Source organism: Podarcis tiliguerta, assembly GCF_965153285.1.
Source record: "Podarcis tiliguerta genome assembly, chromosome: 5".
Taxonomy (NCBI): domain Eukaryota; kingdom Metazoa; phylum Chordata; class Lepidosauria; order Squamata; family Lacertidae; genus Podarcis; species Podarcis tiliguerta.
In genome coordinates, this window is record NC_139538.1 from 52,455,158 (window position 1) to 52,472,883 (window position 17,726).

At 41.6% G+C, this 17,726-nt stretch overlaps 1 protein-coding gene and 1 long non-coding RNA gene across 3 annotated transcripts in view; one reads left to right on the plus strand and one right to left on the minus strand.

The window, feature by feature from the left end:
• PLPP4 (phospholipid phosphatase 4) overlaps nucleotides 1-17,726 on the plus strand; it is an 89,724-nt gene that overhangs the window by 13,069 nt on the left and 58,929 nt on the right. The window lies entirely within an intron of this gene.
• On the minus strand, nucleotides 10,963-13,126 carry LOC310677221. The gene is made up of 2 exons (XR_014511001.1): nucleotides 13,049-13,126; nucleotides 10,963-11,627 (listed from the first exon to the last, which is right to left on the minus strand). It is a non-coding gene; the product is annotated as an uncharacterized lncRNA (long non-coding RNA).

Sequence of the window (17,726 nt, forward strand, 5' to 3'; positions counted from 1 at the left end):
ACGGATTCTGCAAATAAATTGGGTATTATCATTTTATGTCTCCATCTTTTCTATTCCATGTGAATGTCTGGATGTTCAGTTATAATGTGAGTGTGCTACATTGTTGCACCCAGTCGAAAAAGTGGCCAGTTTCCTTTTGAACCTGTTGATTGAATTTTGGTTTCAATCGATTTCCATTGCAATTTTGTATTGTGGGGAGGCTGTAGTGCCATCAAGTGCATGTTTTTCACTTGCAATGAGAAATGTAATTCATTCTGTTGCAAAACAACATCATCGACCTTTTCTACTGTGGTAGATAAATAAGGAGGACTTGGCTCTGAGACTGCTCCTTGGCACCGCTGCTGTCAGTTACTTTTTATTTTTGCAATCTCCATCTTGTGATTTCTAATAACTGAACAAAACTCTGAACTGTGAACTTGGACAAGACATGGTCTGCCAATTTCAGACCTGTAAAGAGATGGCTCCCTGCCGCCTTTCGCAGCTGCAAAGGAAGAAAATGTTACCCTTCCGTATTCAGAAGCATGCTTTGAAGTGCATAAGCTGGAGGATCTGGATTTTAGTCAATAACAGTCACATGGCTGGTAATTTTGTTGGATGTTGTTCTCCTCTTGTACTATCAAGAATGACATATCTGTGACACGAAGCACAACTCAGTGAACCACAAGTGCTTAAATTTAAGATGATGTACTGGAGGAGCAAAGGAAATGTGCAGATACAAGAAAAACACAGAGAGAGGGGGGAAAGGGGTGGTGAAACAAAAGCATTTGTACGAACCATCGAGCCATATTTATATGCCTTCCTGAAATCAGTGTTTTGACGACAAAATGTATGTAGCTGTATGAAGCCATCTTTGCAGTAGAAACTAATTTCCTATTGAGAGTGACTGCTTTGAAGCTGCTATTGTCTTCAGATTTGACTACCAAGAGTGAAGCTTATAGTTCCCCTACATTAGGGCATTTCAATGAATTACCTTTGCCTTTCTGTAATTTAAACCACTAATATGAATGATGATTTTCATTTAGTTCTAAAGGCTATAAAACCACCTGCTTTGAATTAACCCACAAGGAGAACAATGTGTTTTGAAAACTCTTCTCTAGATCTTCAGCATTTTAATTCTAGGCATGGTTAAAAAAACAGAGCAGCTTGGGAGACTGAAATGAAGCTTTCAGTCCAGTCCTATGCATATTTAATCAGAAGTTCCTTTGATTTACTCCACCAATGTATGATCTCTTCTCCAAAATTAGTCCCCCCAAGTTTAATGGTGCCTATTCCCATGTAGTTGTGTTGCAGGATTCTACTGAGATATACAGGAAAATTCCAGATATCCAGATACCCTTCTAGTAAATCTTCCTCTCCCCACTCCCACTGCCTCAGATCAGCACTGTGGGAGAAGATGTGTTTCTTGGATAGTGGAATTTAAATGACAGAAGGGTTTAGCAGCCCTAGATTTGTTGTCAGGCTGAGCTCTGGAGTATGTACAACAAAAGTTAAGAACAGTGCCTATGCATGCGCAGAATGTTTTCCTTCATCACCAAAACCGGCAGCCTGTCCCTGACACTTGGGATGAGAAAATGAATACAAGGCAGATTGAATTTTGTTAGCAAACCCACTAAAGAAAAATGCAAGGACTGGCCCAAGCAACAATAGAGGTGCCCCAAAAGGATAGTCTGTCCTTCACTCATTCACCCACCCCATTGGGTTTGATCAAGGAAATTAAAGGAGCTCCAACCCATCTACTATCTCTGCCTCATTCACAGTTCATAGGCAGCCCCTCCGCTGTGCTCCTATATCCTAACCCAGGCTGGTCATAACTCCCAAAAGACATGTGTTCAGCAACTGTTGAGAAGGGGCCTCATCCCATTGTGCACCTGTAGGGGAGGTTCAAAAAGTATCTACATAGTGCTTAGAGAATAACTTGTACCTAAATATTAGTAAGACAAAGGAGATGGTGTTGGACTTCTGGAAGAAGAGAGGGGAACCTGCCCCATTGTATATTGGGGGGGCTGTGTGGAGAGAGTCTCCTTTAAATTCCTGGGATTGGAAAATCAACATTACTCAGGTGGTAAGAAAGGCCCAATAGAGACTCCATTTCCTCAGGGTTTTGCGAAAGAATAATGTTAAACAACAACTGATGAACTCCTTTTACCGGTCCACAATAGAAAGTGTCCTTTCATATTGTATCACAGTGTGGTATGCTGGCCTGACAGCCACAGACAGAAAGCCTCTATAGAGGGTGGTGAATACAGCTCATGATATCATGGGCTGTCCCTTGAGTCCGCTAGATGGCATCGCAAGGGATCGTTGCCTCAGGAGAGCGAGAAAAATTCTCAGGGATGACTCACACCCCGGCCATCACCTCTCTAATCTTCTATAGATATAGAAGTATAATCAGCCGTACCAACAGGCTGAAAAATAGCTTCTATCCGTGGGCTGTTAGGTTGTTGAACGGAAAATAACATCGTGAAATTGACTTGCGAGGTGGTGCGTTGTTCGATAAGAGATTGAGTGGTGGTGGGGGGAGGGAGGCTCTTTAATTTCATTGTACACAGGTTGTACAATGACAATAAATGTATTATTATTATTATTATTATTATTATTATTATTATTATTAGAGCTCCTTCTTGGAAGAGAGGATCCTTTGACAATCAGGATCTCCCCTTGGATGGAGCAGTACTCTGCAATGTGACCCCCATTGTTCTTTCAGTAAATGCGTTCAGTTAAGCCCTTTCTAGTGAGGTGACAATCCAGTTCTCGACCACCAGCATCAGATGCTGGGCAAGGTGAGAGAGAACACTGTGGGCAGCAGGACACCTCAAGTGGAACAGGATGTTTGCTACGGAAGAACCGGCGGGTAATCCTGACCCTGCTACAGTTGTCAAGCTCCAGCTTGCAAGCCGGGGTTGTGCTCTGCCTCATCTTCCAGGCTGGCTGACCTACTTGGAGGGTAAAAGCACCCAGGCTGCTGAGTTACCATGTGGATCGCTGAAGCTGCTTGCTTCCAAGAAGCCAAGCAGACTTGGTTACAACAGGGGGAAAATCATTTACTGTAAGAATGCTTATTTGTGAATTATTTTGAAGTAAATGCATGGTTATCATACACTCCTGGTGTGTGAGTCATCTGGTAAGCCACACAGTGATTGGTAAGGGCTCAAGCAATAGAAAAAGAACAACTTCGCAGGGTATGAACCTGGTCCTGGTGTGGTCCACGTGTTACACATCTCTAGCCTTCAAAGCTTGTGTTCCTGCATCCCTGACTATTGATCATGCTGTTGGGAGTTGGAGTCCAACAACCTCTGTCCAATTCCCCAACCCTGCACAACTCTGACCTGCTCTTAAGATTAGGACAATAGTTTCACCTCCGTCTCCATATCTACTGTTGAAAGCCATTACTTCTTGCCTTGCTTCTGTTTTCATAGCACTACTAAGGGGGAGATGGCAATAAAAAGGAAAGCAAAGAGCTTGTTTGATCAGTTTTTCCCTTCACTGAACTGTATCTATCTTGGTTCAGTGGTTCACTACTGTCACATCTTAAACAGTGATACTTAACAGTTCTATAGAGCTTTTCACATCCTTAAGAGCTCACCAAACATTATCTAATTCATAAGAAGAGAAGCTAGTTTATTAAGCTCTCGGAAATCTTTGGACACAAGTAAAATTTGTGGGGCAAGGTTTCACATTGTGTCGGCCAGATTTTCTTTTTAAGTCAGTGGCTGGCAGAAGGTAGATATGCTGGTAGATCCCTGGGTGATTGGTATTAGATCAGTAAGGATTTCTGACTCTGATTTGTTTAGCGATAGCAGCAACAAAATGACACCCCCCAATCCACCCTAAATTGTACTGCTGAAATGAAGAAAACTCGAGGTCACTAGGAGTGGATTTTTTTATCTGAGCTCTGTTCAGTTCTGGTACTTCTCAGAACAAATTAAATTCTGAAGCCTTGGTCAGGCATTTTGTTGCTGGGTAGAGTAATCCTATAAGAGTGTGCTGTATGGATGAGTGTGCTCACTCTTTCCCCTTGTTACCTTCTCTGAGTTGGGGGTGGGTGGGGGTGTGATCGTATGAAGCAGGGAGACTTCTGTGTTCATGGATGCTCCCCACACATTTCAAAACCCTGGAAAAGCAGGGTTCTAAAAGGCACAAAGAGTCCTTATGGATACAGAAGATGCCCTTTTACAGGAGGCCCTCCCAATATTTGAATGTCAGGGGCCCAGAATGAATAATGTACTGAACAGGGTCAATGGCGGCTGCTACTTATGACATCTCAGTGGTTTAGCTCAATGGTTTGTTATTGAATAATTGGTCTTCATATGTTTTACTGAGTAGAGGTATTCAGCTATTGCTATTTATCTTTTCAGTAAATGAAATTCAGTTCATCCCCATGGTTGGAATGAAGGGCTAAAACCTATTTAAGCTCCATGATCTGGTTTTAGATACTTACGGGATTGTGATGGTTTATTCCTATCTACTGTGCCTCCAAGACTGTTTTTCATCCTCCATTATTAAAGCTGTAATGTGCATGTTTGCAATCCTAAACACAGTAGACAGTAAGCCACATTGAACACCGCAGGGCTTATTTCAAAATAAACATTTATAGGATTGTACTTTGCTTTGCTTGACATCTTAAAGTCTCCACCCCCCACCATCACATTAATGTGTTTTATTAGACTATGAAGTGGGATTTATAAATTTGCCTTTCTTCTGGGGTTATTTTCCCAGTATTCACACACACACACACACACACACACACACACACTACTTTGAAGACAGAAAAGGTAATTTTTCTCTCTTCAGTGTTTTGTTTAAAGTATTTTGCATTATTATGACACTTTTTCCTGAAGGGTTTTTAAATAAATAAATGCATTTCATTCATAGGTACAGAATCAACACACAATTAGTTTTAAATCACTGTTCTAACTCAGCTTGATCCAGAGTAGATCTTAGACAAACTCAGCAAGAGCAACAGTCATTTTAAAAATGTGCTGATTCTGTGCCCATAAATGTTTTATTTTAATATTTAAAAAAACTATCATGGAAAGCTGTGAGGACACACTGAACAGTTAGCTAAACAAGAAGTTTATCTCTCTTAAAAGAGAACAGAATTTCAACAGGAAACTCCTGACCTCAGCCGCAAAGACTTAGTGACACAGTATAGCACTATATGACACTAATTACAATTACAATGACACTAACTGTAATGTTTCCTGGGACTCACTTACACAGCTGCAAGTAAAACGTTTTAAATGTGTTTTAAAGTGCAATATACAAATGTGACACTAGATGGCGAGAGTGAGCTATGCAAAATTCCATGTATTTTTCAAAACCTTTTTTTTATTATTTTTTTTAAAAAACATTTTCACAGCGTTTTTTATATGTGTGTAGATTCCACCTGGGGCCTTACTAGAGAACTCTCTACAATACATCTTCAGAGAGTGGCAATACTTGTGATCTGATACTGGTTTTAACCCATATCTTTCTATAAGCTGCAGGGCCATAAATAGGCTGGGAAAGTTGACTCCTCCTGGAAGGAGCTTACTGTGCTGTCTTAAAAAGCCTCGTCAAGTCTGTATGTGCAGAATTCATGATATTGCAAGGAATAGAGATGTTATTGGGGTTCAGTTTGTGAGTCTGAAAAAGGCAGAAGGGCTATATCTTCAGACTAGGAGCCGGAGGAGGGGCCGAGAAGACCTCTAGTTGGGGCAAATGTGTAATTCCTTTCCTCTGTATCTTCCTTAGAATATCTAGGTTTGGGGACAGCAGTGCCAGCTCATGGGAGGTGAGCTGTCTTGGGTGGTGTGGCTGGTTGCTCCTCCTCCTGCTACTGCTGTGGAAGGAGGCCGAGTAAGAGAGAGGATGAGCTGCTGGCCTTAGAAGCATGGCTCCCTGCTCAGCCTCATTCCAACAATGTGTGTGTGACGTCACACTCGTGCATCTCACGTGTAACGTGACCCATGACCCTGGGGCCCCTTCAACCTACGGCATAAGTTGGCACCTCTGTTTAAGGGTCTTGACGCTCGGTGAGATTTAGGCCATTAAATATAGGCAGAGTGAATATGAGCAAGAGATCTTGCACTGCAGAACAGCTGTAGCCTAGGGAAAGGTAAGCCTGCCCTGGTTTGGGAGCCATCTGCTGAGTGAGAAAGCAGAAAAAAGCAGCTATAACTTCCTGTTATGCTTAGAAGAGAACTTGATTTACAGAACACCTGGTGGCTTACTGAAAAAGCCTATTGGGTTCCACAGAAACACTTAAAGCCTTTGTTTCTTTCCTACCTGCTTATCGTAGTAAGTCAGTGGCAAGGATCCATTTCCTTTGAATATCTACATTCACACTCAACTTTCCAAATCCCTCAACAAACTTTGGTCGTTTGTAAATGTATAATTGATGTTCCTTTATCAGCAGAGTATCAGGATTGTATATTTCATGGCAGATACCCTAGCGAGACTAATGGGGATATCAAGATCAGCATAAAATTACAATAAATTGTGAATTGCAAAATCAGCAGATTATTGGATATAAATTGTGTGTGCACAAACTTTTAAAATTTGTTCATTCTCCAGGGCTTTCCACAGAAAGCTTCTGACTGTGGTAAAAATAAAACTCATAGTTTTTGAACTGCTGCTGATTTTCCTTGACGTTAAAAGCAACAAGAAAGAATATATAGCAAATCTTTATCTTATCTGTATCATTGGACTAGGACAAAGACAAATCCTTCTCCACTGAAATTCCCTTTTAAAAGTAATTTATTATTTCTACTGATTTCCTTAAAGTATCTCCAGGGCGCAACCATGAATTTTTCATATTTGAAATGATACAGAGTCAGGTTCCACAAAGAAGCAACGTTGTTAAACATTCTGAGGTCACTCCTACTTATTCATCTGGGATACCCAGGAGAGGATGTGCATGACAAATTAGTGTTTCATTGGAAAGCTGATTTTAATAAATAAATGTAAGCGAGACAGACTTTCTGATCACTAGTCCAAGTTTGTCAGAAAATACAGGTGTGTTCTAATAACTTTTTGTTTGCCAATTAGTAGCCCAGTGCAATTTAGTTTCTATAATATTTCCCCAGCATTTGACTCAATAGGGCACAGTGGGTGCTGATCCTTTACCTACTTACACCAGTGATTTCTGTAAAATTAGCTCTTCCCTTCCTCCCGAAGGAGAGAAGATAAATAAATAGTGCATAGCTTGGTAACTGCTCCAGGCCTGTGGAGTCAGATGGCCAGATTGACAATATAGAAAAGCAATTTCCGTTTGACAGAGGAGGAACACATTATTGAATGGAGGGGAGATGTTGTAAGGAGCTCATCCTACTCTTGAGTAGGACCCTGGTAGAGACACATACCCGACTGGCATGTTCTCTCCCTCCTGGTCATTTCTTCGGGAGCTTCAAAAGCTTTCTTCAGCTCGAACATCACAGTAACCGATGCCAACAGACATCGGCACACTTAGGGATCCACAGAGTCTTTGCAGCTTGCGTGACAGACCTCAGCAACTCAGCATTTTGGCTAATCTACTTTATTTACATATAAACACACCCAGAGCACTGCAACATGGCTCCCTCTCTCTCTAGCATCAGACAGCAAAGAGAAAGAGCAAAGGACAATAGTCCCACTTCACGGAACACAGTAACACAAACATCCTGTCTCCATCACTTCCCACTCTGTGAAGTCAAAACATACACCGTCATGTGATAGACAAAAATCCCATGACTGCAATCATGGAGCAGGAATTCTAACAGATGTGACTGGCCAATGGGTGTGTTATGCATTTGATCCATGTCCATCAAAACCGGAGGTGAATTGTAGCCATTTATCTGCTCACCCAGGTAGGATAAGGGAGCCACAACTTTGGACCCTTTTATTCTCTTTGAGTTTTCTAAAATTTTATATATGTGTATAAATAGACAAAAATATATTTTGTTTCAATTACTGTATCCTTTGTTTTAACTTTTGCAAATGAGACACTATTTCTGGGAAGGGGAAGCTACTTTTGAGAGTTAGAAAAGAAGTGGATAAAAACTGCTGTTCCACTGAATTAGAAGTGATAGCCTTAATTAAGAGTTGAGTTTGCTCCACACTAGTTTTCGACAACTATGATAAAACCGAACTGAAACAAATGGAGATTAAAAGAAAATAAATGAAGGAGAAATTGCTCTGGCTTGAAAAGAGGAAAGGAACAATTCAAGATCCTACCTGACAGGAGGACCTGACTAATTAAAGACAGTGGTACCTTGGTTCTCAAACTTAATCCGTTCTGGAAGTCGGTTCCAAAACCAAAGCGTTCCAAAACCAAGGTGCGCTTTCCCATAGAAAGTAACGCAAAATGGATCAATCTGTTCCAGACTTTTAAAAACAACCCTTAAAACAGCAATTTAATATGAATTTTACTATCTAACAAGACCATTGATCCATAAAATGAAAGCAATAATCAATGTACTGTACTATAAAATAGGTGATAAAAATTAAAAAATATAATTTTTTTCTTACCTGCACGGATGATAGTCATTGTTTGGATGGGGGGCTTTTATCCATTTCTGCAGTCACTCACTGACAAACTCACTCACTCACTCACTGAATCAATCAGTAGCTGAACTGGGTTCCACACAGTCACAAAAACAAATTAACTGAAAAAGGCACAAACACAAAATAAATAGCAAAAACAAAAGCGCCAAACTTAATCTATTCCAGAAGTCTGTTTGACTTCTGAAATGTTCAAAAACCAAAGTGCAGCTTCTGATTGGTGCAGGCGCCCTGGAAACAATAGCTGACAACCACATCAGACGTTCGAAAACCGGAATACTTCCGGGTTTTTGGCATTTAGGAATCAAGGCATTTGAGGACCAAGGTACCACTGTACCTAATTCATATCTAATATGAACAGGAAACAACTAATTGAAGGGCTACAGGCTTCAAAGGTGTTCCTTTTCTAAGGTAGTAAGTTTGAGTGAAACAATGAGGCGTACTTTAAAATAAACTTATAGTGTAGAATTGTGCAAGTCAATGCATGTTAAGTTCCAGAGATTTACTCCCAGAGAACTGTGTATAACCAGGGACGTGGGTGGTGCTGTGGTCTAAACCACTGAGCCTCTTGGGCTTGCCTATCAGAAGGTTGGCGGTTTGAATCCCCGCGATGGGGTGAGCTCCCGTTGCTCGGTCCCAGCTCCTGCCAACCTAGCAGTTTGAAAGCACGCCAAAAAAAGTGCAAGTAGATAAATAGGTACTGCTCCGGCGGGAAGGTAAACAGCGTTTCTGTGTGCTGCTCTGGTTTTGGTGTTCCGTTGCCACATGCCCCGGAAAAAATCGCCTGTAAAGCGAGATGAGCACCCCAACCCCAGAGTCGCTGCAACTGGACTTAACTGTCAGGGGTCCTTTACTTTTACCTTTTTAACTGTGTTTATTGCCATAGAACTTTTACTTGGACTCAGGTTCCCAATATTTCACCACTGGGCATGCCCCCCCACTTTTGGCACCCACTAAGGCCTTTGTTTGTTGGGGTGGGTGTCCATTTTTTGGAAGCGGGTATGGCCTGCTTTTTGGGGACCCCTGAACTTGAGGGTGGGTGTTTTCAGCTGCTTCTGAGAAAGATATCTTTGGTTACAGCTGCTGCACTCTGTCTTTGCATAGCGATGTACTAGTTTAGCATTGGACTGTACCTGGAATGTGCTTTTGTGTTTTGAATCTCATTTGACTTGCCATTTAGTTTTGATTGGGCTTCCTGGATTCTTGACCCATGCTTTACTAACTTTGTTATCTAGACAGCCTCCTACTGCAAACTATATTATCTATTCCCAATAGTTGTCATTACTGCTGTCTTAATATTTGGTGTGGTTTTGGTTTTTTTAAAAAACAATCCCTAATTACAGTGTGGCTAAGAATAAAAATGAGATACTAGATCTGTTCATTTCTGAAATGAATTTTAAATTCTTTGCATGGTGTGTTTGCTGAATATTAAGAACCCTCTGTCCCTTAGGACAATCAAAGGCAATAGAGGCTCATGTTTGCTTTATAGGCTGTTAATCAAAACTGAGAGTAAACACTGCATATTACTTTGTTCAAAAACTTATCATGCAGCATTTCCCCTTTACGACACAGGAGCCAAAATTTGATTTGCAATAGTGTTAACAGCCTGGTCAAACTATAAATCTTACAGTTTGCAATAAGCCTTTGTAGTGCATGAACACAACAAGTATACTTGATGAACATTTGTTAAAGTGTGGGGGAAATCAAGATAATTATTGATGCTTTTAATTATTTAGATAATTGCATTCTAGACTTCAATGGTTTTTCAGAAGAACAAATACTGCTGTATGGGTAGGAAACCTGTGGCTCTCCAGAGTGGAACCTACACACATATAAAAAATGCTGTGAAAATCTTTTTTTAAAAACGTTTTGAAAAATACATTGAATTTGGCATAGCTGACTGTGGCCAACTAGTGTCACATTTGTATATTGCACTTTACAACACATTTAAAATGTTTTATTTGCAGCTTATATCTGAGTCCCAGGTCTTGTTTGTCCCATCAGTACCAGCAAAAACAGCTAAAGGGTCAGGACAGGGAAGGTGTCAGTCACCAATTTTCCACCCCTGAAATAGAATGTGTTGCTGGAATTTAGTTTTTTTTCTTCTCTCAGGTCTGGCAAGCATCTTTCTCTCCCCATCCTAAATCTATTGTCTTCACACCCTTCCAATATATATCAGGAGTGAGGAATCTCTGGCCCTCCAGATGTTGGACTTCAACTCGCAACAGCCCTAGCCAGCAGGAACCGATAGGACCTGTAGCCACAGATTCCTCACCCCAGGAAAATATGAAGGCAGCAGGGTAGGCATGAACAAAGCAGTCTCTTCCTAAGCTATGCCACTTTTACACGTGCACACTCATAGGTTTGTTCCCTCCAGTTTTCACATTATTTTTTAGGTTTTTATGAAGACCCCAAAGAAAAATTCAGATCTAAATGGAAACATTTGTTCCTCAAGATAAACATTTGAAAGGATTTCATCTCAAAATGTTCATTTTGAAATGCTTGTTGCTGCCTCTTTCGGCTGAAAACAGAAATGCCCAGAGGAGAGTGAAACCTAATGGATGACTGAATTCCGATCCATGCATTAGGCCAGGAGATGTGGATCAGGACAGCTTCTAGTGGAATTTGCAAAACATGAGCTCCTCAAACATCCTTTGAACAGGGGTCCACAGCAATAATCGGTGTGATGTGTCTCCCATCACTTGGGAACTGTCCAAACAGATTCTGATCTTATGGCCATTTATATGAACTGTCTCCTCTGTGTGGGGACTATACATACAGAAACCATAATGTGTGCACTCACATAAGGATTGAGCTGCTGGATCAGGCCAGTGGCCCATCTAGTCCAGCATCGTTTTTCCACAGTGGCCAGCCAGATTCCAGTGGGATCCACAAGCAGCATCCTGAGCTCAGCATCCCCTCTGCTGCTGTGGTTTCCAGCAACCAGCATTCAGACACAGAGGAAGACTGAAGCCATAAGGGTTAGTAGCAATCACAGTGCTTCGTTCAGCAGTCATCCTATGGGCTTCTGAAGCTGGTCCATACTCTCTGCTCCATTGAATCTGTCACAGTCTTTATATATTCAGTGAAGAAGGCAGAATGTTGCCCTGTAGAAGTGGGGGACATCGTCAATGCCAGCTTAATATTTTGGTAATAGCATTCTGTTTATTTTATTGCACCCTTCAGACTAATGAATTGCAACTGTCCTGAAAACAGCCTCCCTGCTCTGGGGAGTCTTTGCGCTCAAATAAAAGCAGTTTATTTGAGCAGCACAACTGGTCAGCAACATTTTGTTCTGTTTAATAGAATTCCTCCAACTTCCATGTGGTAAACAGGATGACAGTGATAAACACCTGCATTTGTACTTATCTTGCCTCACCAATGCCCCTGACTATCAGCTTCTGGCCTCCTTTTGGGTTGGCTTTTCATCAAAGAGGCAGTAAGGAATTTCATATTGGTCATTTATTTGCAGAGGAACTAGAAAGAGGTTCAAAAACCGTTTTTTAATAGTGGTATTTCAAATATGCATGAAGGTGACATAAAGTTTCTTTTGTGATGCAAAGGTTCCTTAACGTTTATGGTGGTTATTTTCCAGGCATGAAAGGTGAGGTTTAAGTAGTGAAATAAAAGGAGGGAATTGTTGGTAATGTATTTATTCAATTTATTGAAAAGCATTTAAATGAACTGCTTAATACTTTTAAAAATCTCTAAGTAGTGTACCCCAGGTTAGGATGTGGGTGGTGCTGTGGTCTAAACCACTGAGCTTCTTGGGCTTGCTGATCAGAATGTCAGCAGTTCGAATCTCCGTAATGGAGTGAGCTCCCGTTGCTCTGTCCTAGCTCCTGCCAACCTAGCAGTTCGAAAGCGCACTAGTGCAAGTAGTTAAATAGGTACCGCTGCAGTGGGAAGGTAAACAGCATTTCCATGCGCTCTGGCTTCCATCATGGTGTTCTGCGCACTAGAAGCAGTTTAGTCATGCTGGCCACATGACCCTGTCTCTGGACAAATGCCAGCTCCCTCATCCTGAAGCGAGATGAGCACCGCACCCCATAGTCCCCTTTGACTGGACTTAACCATCCAGGGGACTTTTACCTTTACCTTTACCTTTACCCCAGATTATATTAGGAAGTAATCTACAATACATGTATCATTATTATTTAGTAAAGAAGGCTTGCTCCACATCTTTCATGAGTGGAACCTCTATTCCTCCTTTTCCTTATGTCAGGAATGGGGAAGCTGTGGTTTTCCTGGGGTATGTGGACTACAACTTGGCAATTGGCCATGCTGAGAAGCACCCTTTGGTATGGATGGAGGAGCCATGGGCCTCCAGATACACTTGGACTCCAGTTCCCATCATCCTTGGCATTTGGCCATGCTGGCCAGGGCTGATAAGTCCAAGTACATCTGGAAGCCCATCATAGCTCCTTCATTCATACCAAAGGGTGTCTCTCAAAACGGAGCTCTTCTCCTTACGATGGAGTCCCTTGACTCTACTTCTACTTCCAAATTTGATATCTAGGCTCAATACCTGCTAACATGTTCTTTTCCATCCTTTAGAGTCTTTCCTGTTAAGATCGTCTTCCTCAGTTAGCCTTGCTGTGCATCCTCTCACAGATAGCCTCACTTTGCAGGTGGCTGTGGGAGGAAGGAAGGTTTGAGAAACTTGTCCTCTAGAACGTTAAATTTGTGGTGATATCCTTTCGAGAGGCTTGCTTTATTTTGGAGGTAAACTCTCTGGGGGGTTTATGTAAGAAGGTGCCGCCTCAGGCAGATGGAGACTGAGGCTGGGTGCATTGTGTGAAGTAGCTAACATGAAATAAATGCTAAAGCTACCTTCTGATTGTTAAATAATTGAAACATCAATTATACGGAAGAAATCAGATATCTGTCCTCACTGGTTCATCTAACAAACTTATCCAAGCCTGTCCCTTAACTATGGTCTGAGTCTAAAACCTTTCACGTTGGGTCCTCCAGCAAAGCATAAAATAAAAAGCACAGAAACCCACATCAATTTTTATAAAATGTGGCAATTTTGACTTCCAATGGTATTTCTGAAAACTCTGTTCTCTGGGAAAGTCTTATTAAAAAGCACTAAAAGTCAGCAAATATTGTTCCATTGGATTATTGGCACCTGTATCATAGCTTTAGATTTGAAATGTTTGCTCATAGCCTTCAGCAAATACACATTTCTAGCCAAACTGTACAGAAAAGGGCAAAAAGAAAGAACACCAGGGTAAGTATTTTGTTTCTGATGACTGATATATAGCTGGAAGCCTACATATGGTATTCTGGATTGGAGATTCTGGATGAACTACAAATACCTTCCTATTTTCACTGAAAAAAGAAAAAAAGAAAAATATTTTCCGGGATGTATCTTTGGGAGTAATCTTTGTCTGAACTTTCCTGAAGGAACTCTGGTGTGTGTGTGTGTGTGTGTGTGTGTGTGTGTGTGTGTGTGTGTGTTTTAATGAGGAGAGGCAAGAGACACTTCAAACTAGAACCCCAGGATCCACCAACTGGAGCCTGGTGCAAAAGAAATAAAACCCGCCCAACAACAAATATTCACCTATACTATCAGCAACTTAGCACATACTCAAAGATGTGTTCCTCTTCACTGATCCTGCAGATGCAATAACAACTGACTTTGCCAAACTCATTATTTGGGTTTCACAATTTGATGGCTGCTTTGGAAATGTCTTCTGGAAACTGCTGTCTGCACTCCTGACTCTCTCTTGCTTAGGGCTTGTTCACATTTCCACGAGTTTTGGCTTTGCCCTGCTGCTTGTCCCAGGAAAAACCCCGCCCTTTAGCACTAAATCAGAACAAAAGGCAATTCTGTGGAAAATGTGATTGCTGTTGGTTCCGATTCAGTGCTAAATGATGGGTTTTTCTGGGGGAAAGTGACTGGGCAAACAGCGATGTGGTTAATCCCAAAGTTCCAGCCACATCTACAACGTTGCTACATTTTTAATACTGTGATATATCTATTGCCATAGACTTTTGATCCCTGTGAAGTGTTTGGCAGAGCGTGTTTGTTGTACTAAGGGTTTCACTATAGGACTTCCAGAGCTCGCCCGCCCCTTCCAGTGACAAGAAAAAGTAGAGTAAATGGCACAATGAAAGCAAAATGTGAACATATTTGATTGAGGCAAACAGTAACTTTGAACCAACTTCTTGGTTCAGAATTTGGCATTTGGTTCTGATGGCATTTATTTTGCATGGAGTTCATGGGTGTGCATTGGGGGTGACAGATGGAAATGTGCTCAATGAAATGGCTAATTATGCTGCATGTTCTGGAAAGAAGCTCTTGCTCAGAAAACCTACTGTTAGGATTAGCCTTTTCGGGTGATCCCCTGATCAAATTAATTTCTGAATGGATGTTACATAATTTGATGGCACGGATGTATAACATTCTCTCTCTCTCTCTCTCTCTCTCTCTCTCTCTCTGTGTGTGTGTGTGTGTGTGTGTAGATTGTAAAATGGCCACTTCAGGAATTGCACACAAAGTAGTGCTGAGCCATAGATAAGACAGGTTTACTTATGATATTTCAGAAGAGGGGGAAAATGTGATTGTGACTTCTTTTTCGTTAGAGAAAAAAACCCTTTGCTTACATTAGCTTCCTGTTTGCTAAGACATAATGGCTTGGATCCAAACATCCCCCTTCTGCTAGCAGAAAGCCTCTTCTGATCATGGAAAGGCTGTTTCTGACTAAGTAGAAGAGCATAATAGGAGAAAAATAACCCTAAATCCAGAGAAATTATTCTGTTTGTATGAGCTCTTTCTCAAAACCTAATTTGTTTATTTTACTGATAATATTTACAGACTGCCTAATATAAGAAATCCCTAAACGGGTTTACTTAAAACAGAAAATTTTTACACACACACACACACACACACACACACACACATTATAGCTTGAAATACAAAGAAATACATCAGTAAAAACAAAGAATCCATCAACAACATCAATAAAATAGAGGAGTGCAATGTATGTTATGAGCCAGGGAAATCCTGTACGTATAGATAGGTCTTTAGGAATTGTTTGCACCTTCCGAACAGCCCTTTGCTGAGGAGGGGGCCAGGGATTGCAGGGTAGGTGATATTACTGAGAAGGCCCACTAATATAGTTCATATACTACAGCAGAGGTTCCCAAAATGAGGTCCATTGACCACCAGGGGCCCACAAGCGTCATTCAGGCCCCCAGTGATGACATCGGTATCTAGCACAGTGCACTACAAATGCTAAAAAAGAGGCAAAAAAGTGGTCTGCCAAGACCTCCAACAATGGGTCTGTAGAGTTTAGGAGCCACTGTACTACTGAGTTCATATATGCACAAGTGTTGACAAACAGCATGAAATACATCTGGTCTTTTGATGGGGGGGGGCGGTGCTGTTTTGTTTTTTGGATTTGCAGCCAAGTCTTCAGCAGGAGTTTCTTTTTCTGTTGTGACTCTAGTTGATTATTGTTCGCTGTCATCAGGTTAATTTGCCTGTTCCCTCCCTCCCCCGCATATGGCTGAAAGACATAATTTGAACATTTTACATAGACGGAAGAGGAAATGTAGAAGGAAGCAATCTGACAGTATTTAAATGCAGTGGATTTTGTTGCTGTGACTACATTTACTTTTTCTTTATAAAACAAAATGGAACGTAGGCCTGAAGAAACTGATCAGCTGGCATGCCGAATGCAGCATGCATTCAAGCATGTCAGATGCATGACAACGCCTCATCCTTTGCTTTTGTATTCCCAGAAAAGTAGCAAACCCAGTATTTTTAATGAGTAAAGTTGGCTTGCTGGGCCACAGGTTGTGCAGGCCAGCCTGCTCAAAAACGCTTCTGAACACATATTTTAATAGGCTTTTCACCCATCCAATGCAAGACTGGGAGGTAGGAGGGAACAAAGAGATCACAGGTGGGGAATCTCAGCCCCAGAGGGTGAATGTAGCTTTCCAGGGATTTATAGAATTCAGTCCAGGCTATACCACTCCAGGCTACAGTCCTCTTTGGCCCTGGACCCTCCTCTGGTTATTTAACTTGACTAGACTGCGTCCCTGATCTGTGATAATACCTCTTGATTGCTTGGATAGAGAATGAAGAGTTGTGTCTGTTGGGCCACACCCACTGTTGCCGCGCCTGCCATTGGTTTGGAGATCTGAGATACATGAGTGTGAAGGGCTGTGGCTGCATGGCAGAGAATCCATTGCCAGCATCTCTAGATTGGCCAGAGCCTTGCCTAAAACCCTGCAGAGCCATTGCCAGTAAATATAGACAATGACTGGACTAGATGGACCAGTGTTCTGACTCAACCTAAGCCAGGCTCCTGTGTTTCTATGTGTGGCCATTTGTGGCAGCTCTGACAGATGTGTGCCTCTTGGGGGTCAGTTTACATGTTATGGTTGCCCTGTGGAAGCTCTTCAGGTAGTTCCAAGTACAGTAGTACCTTGGTTCCCGAACGCCTTGGGAGTCGAACGTTCCGGCTCCCGAACGACCAAAAACCAGAAGTGAGTGTTCGGTTTTCGTACGTTCTTTTGTAAGCTGAACGTCTGATGGGGCTTTTGTGGCTTCCGATTGGCTGTAGGAGCTTCCTGCAGCCAATTGGAAGCCGCATTTTGGTTTCCAAATGTTTTGGAAGTTGAATGGACTTCCAAAACGGATTCCATTCGACTTCTGAGGTACAACTCTAAGGCCAAACAAAGGGGAAACAAGTGGAGGAAAAGGTCCAAAATATTATATTGCTGCCCCACAAATTTTGGAAACAAGAGATTTCTTCAATGGGACAATCCTCCTTAACAGTTCGGCAAAGGAGGAAGCTAGAGTACTATATTTTTGCAGGTTGCTGATGAGGAAGTTTGCTCCTGAAGAACAAATTTGTAATTTTCCAAAGTGTGTTGGGAAACAATAAAATACTTCAGGCATTTTGTCTTTGACTCATAGCTCCAAATATTGTCTGTCACTGCTTTGTAAGTTTATCACATAACTCAGGTTTTTTTTCTTCATGCTGCTGAAACCTTTTCATTTTGGACAACAGTGGTGTGAGGAAAACCCCAGCTTGTATGGTATATGGAACTGGAGATATAAAGCAGTGAGTGGAGTACCATTCATGTAACATGGCTTCCACTTCTTCTACTTTTCCTGCAAACTGTAAAAATCTGCTCTGGAGAATCCCCTAACCCATTTTAAGGGTGTTCAATGAGAGGTTGCTGGG